Here is a 12627-nt window from a genome sequence, read left to right on the forward strand (position 1 = left end):
AGCCCAGCTCAGGCGAAAATGTTTAATCAAAATATTGCAAAGTTAGATCCCAAAATAGTAAGTTGCCACTTCATTGCCTATCCTGGTAGATCAAAGGGTTTTCGTTTCTACTGTCCATAAAGATACACAAAATTTGTAGAAACAAGATATGCAATCTTCTTAGAGGACGAAATGATGAGGGGGATCATGGTAGCTCGAAAAAATGATCTTGAGGAGAAGAGGGTACATGCACCTAATCCTAAGATTCAGGAGCCATTTTTCTCATTACGTGTCGTAACTCCACCCTTGACAACTATGGGAGAAGACCCGGAACTTGTCCATCAAGAGCCGACTAAACCCGTTGTTGGCCATGAAGGGGAGGTGAATCAACCATTTTTAGAAGATGTGCGAGAGAATGAAGCCTCTAGAAGGTCCAAAAGAACTTGAAGATCAGTTATTTCTACTCATTATAAAGTTTATAACCCATAAATTGTTCATATGGAAGGTGATCCCACTTCATATGAAGAAGCCATGATAAGTCCTCAATCATCGAAGTGGTTGGAGGCAATGGAAGACCACTACAAGAAATATGCTCATACATGACGTTTTTTAAGACGTCGTTGATGAATTCGTCATAAATCTATGACGATTTCATCCGAGATTGTCATAAACCGTTCGAGGGGATCAAATCTACATATAAATTACGACGATGTGAGTCAAAAACGTTGTAACCGCATATGATGAGATCGTCATAACTTTTATGACGGTTATAAAAATGTCGTAACATGTTCTAGGTATGTTCACATGTCACTGTGGGTGTATTCTATGTCACTCGTCAAACCCGCCTGGTTTGTGAAGCAACCTACTATTCTGTTATTCCAAAAATTCTTGAAAATTTATCATACATACTTTGGATCATATATTCCTCAAATATGTGAAATACCTTCCTTCCATAGTTCAAAAATAATTCAGCAATATTTATTTTTCTATTCTGTTCAGAATAGCACTTTATGAAGGAAGTGCTATTTCTATTTCTTTTATTACCCTCATATTTTTAGAAGGTGTGGAAAAATATTTGAGAAAAATTCCTAAATATTAACAGGTTTATTTTATCAAAAGTAATAGGGTGAACAAACACAATTTTGTTTGGTGATTTCCTATTGGCTAAAACCTCATTCTCTCGGATCAATGACGTGGGAGGGCAGCTAGACCCACTCTAGCTAATCTGAGCCGTCAAAGCCAACGATCCAACGTCTCCCAATGAATCAAAGGGTAGTCCCACCCAGACCGATCCACCCCTCCCCTCATCCCACCAGACCGATCCACTCCTCCCCTCGTCTCCACATCGTTGCCGCCACTCACCGATTGCCTCCTCCCTCCCGAACCTCGCTGCCGGTGGCCTCTCCCCCTCCTCTATGCTTGCCTCCCACCCTTCCGTGGATCCGGTCACCGGCTCGGCGATGGCGTCGGCGAGGCTGATGCTGACCCCGAACGGTGTGGGGGCGGCCGTGGCGGGGGACATGAACCTCAGGCCCATCGTCTAGGTGTTCAAGCTGCACCGCGACAACGTCCACGCAAGGGGCACATCCCGGAGTGAGAGGTGGTGCGGCCTCATCTCCGACGGCGCCGAGACCTGCCCCGCGATGTTCGTCCGCCAGCTCAACGACCTCGCGTGCTCGAGGCCCAGAGCAAAGTCGTAAGGATCTCTCTCCACCAAGTCCCTCCCTCCCTCCCTCCCTACCTACCGTGCGGGTTGTTAGATAGCTAGTAGTACATCTCAATTTGCAGAGCATAGCGCTATCCTACCTAACTGCATAGCCAGTTGCGGCATTTGGGTCTAGATGCGATTCCGACCCTGGTCTCTCTCTCCAATCTGCCGCGCTTTCCTTATTCTAATCTGTTTTGAGCAAGCTAGGGTCCGCTTCTGAAGGGCGCACGAGCGTCGGGGAAGCCGAAATCTGCTTGTCCGCCTAGTCTCATGGCGATGGCGGGCCGGGTACTTCGGATGGGGGCAGTGGATTTGGGCGCAGCTGCATTAGGAAGGAGTGTTTCTTGCCGCCTCTTTATAGTTTATCCCCTCCCTCCTTGTTGATGGTGTAGGATTTATAAATGACGGGAAACATGCCAAAAATAGAAGAGGAATAATGTTTATCCCAGCTCCCTACTTTGTGGTACTAGTGCTTATCTTCTGAAGCAGCTTCATAGTCGCAAAAAACGGACAAATGAAATAAGCAGATCCATGTTGATGCTTTTTGTTGGTATATTCTTGCGTGTATTTGACGCACTCCTTAGTCCTTAGAGAATGCCAAGACTTGGAAACTGTATTTGCGATCGCTATATCGTGCAATAAGAGGGCTAGGTTTAGGGCAACGTGTGGACGCAACACGCCACTGCGTCATAGAACCTTTGGTTTGGCTCCGCATCGTACGAGAATGGACGTAGCCGTGAGTTTTGGTGAAATGCTATAATCCTGGAAAAATAGCAAATCCATGTTGCTGCTTTTTTGTTAGTATATTCATGCATGTATTTGACACATCCTTAGACAATGCCAAGACTTGGAAACAGTGCTCCGACCTCTATATTGTGCAATAAGAGGGCTCAACTTAGAGAAACGTGTGGACGTAGCACGGTGCCGCCTCATGGAACCTTGGTTTGGCTCCGCATTGTACGTGGCTATGAGTTTTGGCGCAATGCTATAATCCTGGGAAGATAGTTTCAACCTTACTTTTCATTGCCTGATGTCCGTCTTTTAATTTTCTGTGTGGTTACGTACCATTTAATTACTTTAATTAACAAAAAAACAACGTGGATGGTAAATTGGCCTTTGAAGACAAACAAGAGCCACACCAGCCATTACTGACAGCTCAACGAGTTCTTCATCAATATGCTCGTCAGCACAAGGTTCGCCTCCGCATCCCTCATTGTAGATCGATGCTCGGTTGTTTGCGCTTGCGATTGGGGCGGTTTCGGTTAGGGTTTCTTTGGATCCTCTAAATATTCCCAAGGGCGGCGCACGAAGCCATAGAGGCGAGCCAGCCAGCGACTATGCACCCTGTGCTCTCGCAGGAATGCAGACATCAGCAGCAGCTCCCAGCCTGGGAAGTGGCCAGAGTCCAACCGTCCGATGATAGGCTGTCCGGGACTGGGTGTCCAGGGAGTTCCTTGTAATGTTTTGGATCTGAATTTTTTACCCTTGTCTATCTGTTCCTCTTATGATGAATTGATGTTTGACGTGCGTGATTACTCACTGGTTGTACAACATTGCAGTAGATTTTCGGTTTGTGGCATTGCTTGAATTTGGATAACTGGATTCCTAGAGCAACGTGCTATTTCTTCTAATTCACTCCAAGACCAGGATTCAAGAATTCAGGTGTTCCCTCTCCTTTTTAAGAATGTTCCTTCTCCTTCGCTCACTAGATACCTAGATTCTGGTTGTGAGAAAAGAAGAAAGAAGAAACTTGTAGATGAGTTCATTGGACCTCAAAACGGTGATATGCATAAATACATTTTTAGAAGTGCCACTGCAGAGAATCCAGAGGTATGAGTATGCTGAGAAGGTGAGGACCACATGTAAATCTGGTGTTCCTAGTATTCATGGTATTCTTTCCCCCTGAATCCCTTTCATGTAAATCTGGCATTCCCGTACATGGGTTTAGAGCATGTGTACATGGATGTTAAATACGTGCTTGTTCCCTGAATCTCTTGCATGTATGTCTGCAGACTGCAGTTGAGTATTACTTTCAGTTTACTGTAGTAATGAGAGAGGTAGTAATTGTTTGTTCGCTAAATCCGTCTCATATTTGTCTGTATATTAAGTATTTCTTGCAGTTTACAGTAGTAGAAAAGATTTATAGATTTAGGTAATTTTCATAGTAACCTTATGAGCACAATTCATATTTTGGTACATGGCGTTATCTACACCTAATTAGCTATGCATGTCAATCAGTAATTAGGTTTTACCACATGGGTGTATTTCTCTCTCGATAGTGCTATGAATGATTAAGATTCATTACAATCTCACTTGTATTCTGGGCAGATCTACCCTACAAGAAGAAAGACTGAAAAAATATTTTCCTTTGATAGTTACTATTCACTATAATTTAGAGATCATAATATTTCAAAATCTGTACAGGTTAGACACTATGTATCTTGATTTTGTGTGAATGTGAGTGTTTATCTGAATCTTGTGCTATGTCTTATATATATGTGTGTGTTGAGAGAATCCAGTGGATATCCATACCCGATGGATATGCATCGGGTTTGGACATGGACATACTTTTTTGTCCATTGATTTTTTCGTGGACGGGCACATAATGTCTTCTTGGATTTGGATATGGATTTGATATTGTTCAACCCGAGCGAAACCCCATCCATTGCCATCCTTAGATTTGAACAAACTTGCGTACATTGCAGTCTGTTTCTCAGGCAATCAACCTTGATGGTGTGCTTCCAGGTTATAGCTGGGTGCCTATTGGAAGAGGAGATCAAGGGGCTCAAGGAGATGTTCAAGAACATCGACAAAGATAACAGTGTCACCATCATGCTCAAAGAGCTCAAGAACGAGCTGGCAAAGCAGGGCACAAAGCTGTTACACAATGAAATCGAGCAACTCATGGAAGCGGTGAGTCTTCACTCCCCAGCGAGCTATCAATACGTAACACGCTTCCGTTGCACAGACATGTTTTCATCTCTACTTCAAATTTCTCCAGGCTGATGCAGATGTCAATGGATTGATTGACTATGAGGAGTTTGTCACCGTGACGGTGCACATGAACAAGATGGACAGAGAGGAGCACCTATAAACAGCATTCCAGTTCTTCGACAAGGATTGCAGTGGGTAAGCTGAGCAACAAAATCAACAGATTACGTAGCTGAATTCTGTAGTTTGGATATATTTTACTACAGCTGGTGCTTTACCTCACAAGTCTTGTAGGTACATAACAAGAGATGAGCTCGAGAAAGCCTTGAAGGAAAAGGGAATGTATGATGCCAAAGATATCAAGGAGAACATCTCAGAGGCTGACACTGTCAAGGTATAGCACTTGCTAATCTGCTCCCTCTGAAATCTGAATGTCAGTTGTATAGTTAGCATATACTCCTCAGATTTCAGTTGTACAGTTAGTAGATAAGACGGAGCACCTAGATTTGTGTCGTGTTCGGGAGCCTCTTAATTGTGTTGATGCTCAATTGTAAGTCATGTTGTAGTGTTGGCTGCACTTTGTAGTGAGATTTGGCAACGCCTATGTTGTAGCATTTCATTGTAAGTCATGTTGTCCTGTTCTCACAAATAGGACACACTATAGGCAAAAAATTGTCAGTTGGCGCAGGAGTTGGGGGCAGTGTGCCATTTATTACATTTTTTTCTTGAACAGAAGATAGCCTGTTCCATTTGTATTTCTAAGTCTATGGAAGTTATGATAACACATTGTCTAAGTCATGCCCATTAAGGAAATGCATAATGTAACATGTAAAAAGATGTTTTTAGTTGTACGAATTAGTTCTCCCTATAACTATTCTGTACTATGTAATACATGTTTTCACATTGCTTGTTTTACTCTATATGAGGTGCTCATTTGCCTGGTCGTTATTGTTTTTTCTTGTTTCCTCCGGAGAGTTGTACTGATTCCAGTACTTGAGGGCCGTGACCTGATTTCAAGAGCAAAGACTGAAACTGAAAAGACGCTAGCCTGATTGCTCATAGGAAAGTGGAATGAACTCCATTGTTAGCAGATGTGCCATTGTTCTATTGTGTAATTCTGTCCGTTCTTATTATATTCATGTGTAAGAAAATGTATTCATGAGATGAGTTATTGTGTTATGTAAACGTGGAAGATGTATTATGTGATATTATATGATGGATGATTTTAATTCGACTTGGAGTTTTCTTGATTTGAATATGAAATAGTGTTGGATTTAATATTGGACAAATAATTGGGTTGAAAAGGCCCAACAAATAGAAAGGAAACCAAGTTTTGGAACAAAAAGTTGCTGAATTCAAAAATAAAAGAAGGCCAAAACTTAAACTGGATCAAATGTATTTGGGCATTAAAAGGCCAGGCCCAAATTATAATGATACAAAAAAATTCGAAAAAAATACTAGAAGTGGCTGTAAATAGGCTAAGGCCCAAAAGAAGTCCAATTAGAAAAGCCCAGAAAAATAAAACCAGCCCATGTGATCAATTGAAACGGGTTGGGCTGATTTGAACCATGAGGTTTTGATTTCGTCGTAATTTTGCCACGTAGGACTGCCACATAGGACTGCCACATAGGACTGGGTTTGATTGCCAACGACGATTTAGGATCGTCGTAAAGGTTACGACGATCCAGGAATCTTCGTAAAAGTTACTACGATTTTGATCAAAACGTCGCTGTTGTTCATTTGTGACGCTCCGTTTTCGATGCTTGGGTTTTCATCGTGAGATCGTCGTAAATTAAAAACCGTGACGATGTAGCGACGAAAAATAGCATCGTGTATTAGCATATTCCTTGTAGTGGACGAGATGAAATCGATAAGTTCCAATGATGTTTGGGACTTAGAAAATATTCCTAAAGGAGCCAAAAGAGTAGGCTGTAAATGGGTCTACAAAACTAAGTATGACTCTAATGGGAATGTAGAAAACTATAAAGCACGACTTGCGGGAAAAATATTTACACAAAGAGAAGGGATATATTACAATGAGATATTATCCCCAGTCTCATGTAAGGATTCCTTCTGAATCATAATGGCATTAGTTGGACATTTTTATTTAGAGTTACATCAAATGGATGTAAAGACGATATTTTAAACGGGGATTTAGAAGAAAATGTTTACATGAAACAACCCAATGGTTTTATCATGGAAGGCAAGGAACATCTGGGATGCCGCCTGAAGAAATCCATTTATGGATTGAGCCAAGTCTCTAGACAGTGGTATCTAAAATTAATGAGAGAATCAAAAGATTGGATTTAAAGAGAATGTTGAAGATAACTGTGTTTATGCAAAGTGCAAAAATGGGAAATATATTTTCCTAATCTTGTATGTGGATGATATCTTGGTTGCTAACAGTGATGCTAGTCTGCTACAAGAAACAAAGAAGTTGTTGTTCTCAAATTTTGGTATAAATGATCTTGATGAAGCATCGTATGTTTTGGGCATTGAAATTCACTAAGATAGGAAAAATGGAGTGTTAGGACTATCGCAGAAGGTATATTTAGAGAAGGTTCTTAAAAAGTATAATATGCATGCGAGTAAAGGCATACCTGCTCCTATAGTCAAGGGCGACAGTTTTAGGAAATTCTAATGTCCCAAGAACCAGTACGAGATTGATCAAATGAAAGCAGTGCCATATACTTTGGCTATTGGTAGTTTACAGTATGCACAAGTGTGCACTCACCCTAACTTAGTTTTTTCACCGGGGTACTAGGTAGATATCAAGAGAATCCAGGCATAGAGCACTAGAAGATGGTAAAGAAAGCATTGCGTTATGCGCAAGGCGGAAATGACCTCATGCTAACATACAGAAGATCTGATTCCCTAGTGATAAGAGGGTATTTAGACGCAGATTTTGCGAAAGACAAAGATGATAGAAAATCCACGTGAGGATACATGTTCACTCTCTCTGGAGGGGTTATTTCATGGAGAAGTTCCAAACAATCAATAGTTGCGTCGTCTACGATGGATGCAGAATTTATAGCATGTTTTGAGGCCACGAGACAGGTAATATGGTTAAAGAAATTTATACCCGACTGATCCGCGCCCTGATCGGGGGCGGTCAACCCACTAATGGTTGACGGCCCCCTATAACCTGCGTTGTATAAAGAGGTGGAGGCCCACGACACGCAACATGAGGTTTGTCGCATTGCCGCACATCCCACAGGCACACCTACCGATCTAGGTCAAGCGCAGTAGTGACGGGAATCACCAATGTCGGCACTACCCACAAGACCGTCGTCACCGTCGCCCTCCACCACGGCCACCTCATCTGGCTCTGCAAGCCAAGGAGAAGGTATCCCTCCTTCTTTCATCCCTCTATCTGTTCTCTCTCTCACACACATTTGCCCAGACCGATGCAGTTTATAGATGAATCACCTTTAATTACTAGCCTATCCGATCCTACCAATCAATCACACACTGCACAAAACATCTTTTTGCCAATAATTGGGTGATGATTATCCCACGTTTCCGTTATTCTCACTGTGCAAACCTGATCTGCCTTCGACTCCATGATCGGGCAATACAAAATTTTAAAATCAATAGCTCCATTATTGTTACTACTTCCTTTCGAAAATATTTATCTTAGAAATGAATATATCTACGTGTATTTCAAATTTAAATATATTTATTTTTATACATATGTGCGATAAGTAATTTCAGACGGAGGGAGTATTTATGTAATCTTGCTACAACATATGACATTCTATGTACAGTATTTTTTCTTTGAACTGTCCATAGGAATAGAATGAACCGATCCTACTAAAACATACGACATGTTATTTACAATAAATTGTATTTCTAGGAAAAGAAAAACCGAGCACAGAATATACAGCAAAAATCAAAAGAACAAATGAACTTTCCACACCCTGCGTCTAGCCATCTGCCGCCTTGCTGCAGCAGTAGCAGCCGCCGCAGCTTCCTCTTCCGCCACCCGCTCATGAACCTTCCTCATATGTTTTGTTTGGTTTGGACTGAATGAATGGATGATCATGGAGAGACACCGCCTCCACGCGGTCGCGGGGGTTCCAAAGAAATTGAGTAGTGTACCTCACGATGCGTTTCAGTTTGATTTTGTCAAGGTTCTTTTTGGATGCTGTTTTAGAAAACAAGCATGCACTCATACTCAGTTTGTCAAAATATATATTTTTAGAACGGAGATGTAAAATGTGTACGGTTTCAAATTAATAAAGCCCACCAACAAGAAGCATCTAAGTTTGGAACGATACAGAGAAACAACAGACACAATCCAAGCCGAAAGTCTTAGAACATGCAATCGGCCGTAGCCTAATAAGAAACTAGCAGTACCCTAAACCTCCTATTGGAGGAGTCCAAAAATCAGCAAAAACACCATGTGGATCAATGCTGAGCAGCGATCTGGATAGAAAAAACTCCATGGCCTCCTCCATCCGCTTAGTGTCCTGCCGTTTCCCCAACGACATCCAGGTCTGAAGGGACAAATGACATTTGAAAATGATGTCAGCGGGATGTGAAGGACACTTTTCCTTGAAAGTAATCTTGTTCTGGGTGGTCCACAGAGGCCATAATAGCGCCCCTATGCAATGCCAAAGAATCCTAGCAAAACCACCCCTATGGGCGCTGAGGACGGAACGCAACTCCCCACCGGAGTGAGGGTTCCAGTTTTGCCCAAAGGCCTCCCGGACCGTACTCCAAGCAAAATGGGCGAGGTGACAATTGAAGAAAATGTGGTTAGCATCCTCATAATCCCCGCAGACTGCATAGTTACCGTCCGAAGGACCGTTTCTATTGGCAACGTTATTGGATGACAGAAGGCGGTCATGGAACATTTGCCAAAGAAACACCTTGATTTTGAGGGGGATAGCCACTTTCCACAGCCCCCTAGATATGTCAAGTGTAGGGCCCTTCGATAACTTGGCGTAGAGCGATTTAACCGAAAACTTCCTAGAATTTGTGAGAGACCAGGACACCACGTCTTGCTCGGTGTTCAGCAGACAACTGGATAGCATGGTGCATAGCCCCACCCAGCACTCTCGTTCTGGGTTAGTGAGGAGCTGCATGAAAGAGATTGCTGGAGGGGTTGATCTAAGCATGCCAGCCACTAAAAGATTGGTGTTCGTAGCAAGGCGGTAGAGAGACTGGTGCCTTCGCGAGAGTGGCTCAGCACCGCACCAGGAATCAAGCCATAAGCGTGTTGATCTACCGTTGTTAACTTGAAACCGGGATCCTAGCGCAAAAGCCGGTTTGACAGTCTGGATCCCATTCCAGAAGGTCAAACCTTTGGCCTTGGAAATAAGGAAGTTATCGTCAGGGAAATATTTCGCCCTAAGGATGTCCGCAAGAGCCCCTGCTCATTTTGCGAGAGCTTCCACAACTATTTAGAAAGGAGGGCCTCGTTCATTAGTTTGGAGTTTAGGATCCCCAACCCTTGAAACTTTTTGGGTCGCACTTGACTAAGTGGTACTTCCTTTTGGTCCTGGTTCCTTCCCAAAAGAACTTGGACCTTGGTGAGTCAAGCTTGGCGTGAACACCGTCAGCAAGAAGAAACATGCCCATAGTAAACATGGGTAGGGAGCACTAGTGCAGAATCAGGCAACAATCCCAGTTCGTAAGGACCCTTAGTGTCGGTTATGCAACCGACACTAAAGGGTGGGGACTAAAGGCCCCCCTTTAGTACCGGTTCGTCACGAACCAGGACCGAATGCCCACCACGTGGCACGAGCCCGCGTTGGGGGGTTGGGGGCCTTTAGTCCTGGTTGGTTACACCGACCGGGACTAAACGGTTTAGGGGTTTTGGGTTTCTGGTTAAATTTTTGTTTTAATTTTGTGTTTTCCATTTAATTATTTTTTATTTCAAACATATTTTATGCTACTACATATTGTACACGTTATGAATATATATAAAAAAATCTCGTAGAACCGATCGTATATATATCATCAAATTTCTTGCACGACCATTCACACATACACATGTATATATACAATTTCACATACAATTTGCATATCATTACATGGAGACATTACAGCTTGTGATGGCATTCTCCTTTGGGATCTGTGACCTGATCGAGCAAAAATCCCGCTATTTCCTCTTGAATTGCTCGTACGCAATCCGTTGGTAGGAGCCGATCCCGCATGCCTTTCATCTTTATTAAAACAGAATCTCAATATGAATATATTAGTTGTGTGTATATATATTAGATCATGATAAAAAGAATTGTGAATACTATTCTGGCAAACGTACCCAAAGTTGTCTATCACTTTTAGACCTTTCGGATGTCATCATGCGAATGTTCTCACAAACGTAGTATGCACATAAATTATTCCCGGCACCTGCGTCAGGCACTTAAATTACGAGAATAGAATTCAGCCAGGTAATAATTAATCAAGCATGATAATGGTATTGAAACTATAATGTATAATCTCGAATACATCACTTAATTAATGCATCATCCAATAATATCTAACTAATCAACCAACAAAGAGCTGTCGATGTACTGAGGCGCGGGCGATGGACACCCAAAGAGCATGAACCATCACCGGGTCATAGCTCGGGTGAGATCCCTGAAGAACGTGCCATGTATTGGAGAACCTGGCATCCAATGCCTCCATGTAGCGACAGACGTGCTCGTCCTGCTCCCTAACATGACGACATACCTCCTCCTCGGGGGCCCGTACCCTCGACACCGAAAGTGGCCCACGTGACCGCCACCAAAGAAGCTCCGGGTCGACGACGGGAGCTCGGTTCGTCCCAAGTTGCGCGCCCCGGAAGGTAGCTCCTCCCAATGCCAGCCCGGCGGAGCCCAATCCCGGACATACTGGAGCTTCTCAAGCAGGTGGTCGCCACCGAGTCAACGACAAGGATGAGGGCCAGGCATTGTTGACATCGAGAACCAATTCTACAACAATTAAATTCCTAGTATTTAATAAACTTTTACAACTATTTAAGTGCAAAAATTGTAGTGTGAAATAGGTACCATACATGCCATAAGAGTGAAATTATTATGAACACAGATCCGAAGTGTAGGAAATGGCATTAGCTCAAAGCGATAGAACTTGGCGATGGTTGATATTACTGAATTTTAAAATAGGATGGTAATGCAGGTTCCGTTGGCAATCCATGACTAAAGTGAACATGAAGATCTTATTTGTTTTCTATTTTTTCATGTTGGTATATTCCCATCTCCTTTCACTTTTAGATTTTACACTAATTTTAAATTGAAGGTGCACCTACAATTTCTTCAAGAGAACCAAGCACAACTCAAGTACATAATTGGTATTATTTTTAAGCTATTGTAAACCATAACGTCTGACAACATATTCTGCAAGAGCACCAAGCACAACTCAAGTACATAATATGTATTATTTATAAATGTTTCTCTCTGTATAATAAAAAAGATAAGCAAGTATCTGACAACATATTCTGTAGGCAAGATACAACCTAGTGACATATATAATTCCTTTCCATCACCATTCCTTTGAAACATCAGAATCAATTCATGAGAAAACCTTCAGTGCTAAAAGTTACTAAATGAATCATAATCTATGGAGGAAGGAGGCGACCGTGCTCGGGCAAGCCGGCGGCCATGGCGCCGCCGCGCTCAGGCAAGCCGGCAGCCATGGCTCCGCCGTGCTCGGGAAGGACAACAGGAGACGACCGGAGCAAGGGGAGGAGAGGCCGAGCTAAACGTGGGAGCAGACGAGGGCCGGGGCGTAGTAGCTACTCGTTGGCGAGCAGAGGGAGGAGGCGCAAGCAGACAACGTCGGCGGCAGCGAAGACGAGGGCGGATTCAGGGGTGGCGGTGACGACGAGGACAACTTCGGGGGAGGCCGCGACTCCGGCAGCCCCGCGACGTCGGGGCTAGGGGCATCGGAGTTGGGGATCGAATGGAGAGAGGGATATCGGAATTTCAGAAGTGCAACTTATATACCCCAACCTTTAGTCTCGGTTAAAGCCACAAACTAGAATTAAAGGTATATTT

At 43.1% G+C, this 12627-nt stretch overlaps 1 pseudogene; it reads left to right on the top strand.

Annotated features, from left to right (window-relative positions):
* The first annotated feature begins 4480 nt into the window (after positions 1–4480).
* Positions 4481–12332, top strand: LOC123396679 (annotated as a pseudogene).
* Positions 12333–12627: the final 295 nt, after the last annotated feature.

This window comes from Hordeum vulgare, chromosome 1H (genome assembly GCF_904849725.1).
Source record: "Hordeum vulgare subsp. vulgare chromosome 1H, MorexV3_pseudomolecules_assembly, whole genome shotgun sequence".
In the NCBI taxonomy this organism is placed as follows: Eukaryota; Viridiplantae; Streptophyta; class Magnoliopsida; order Poales; family Poaceae; genus Hordeum; species Hordeum vulgare.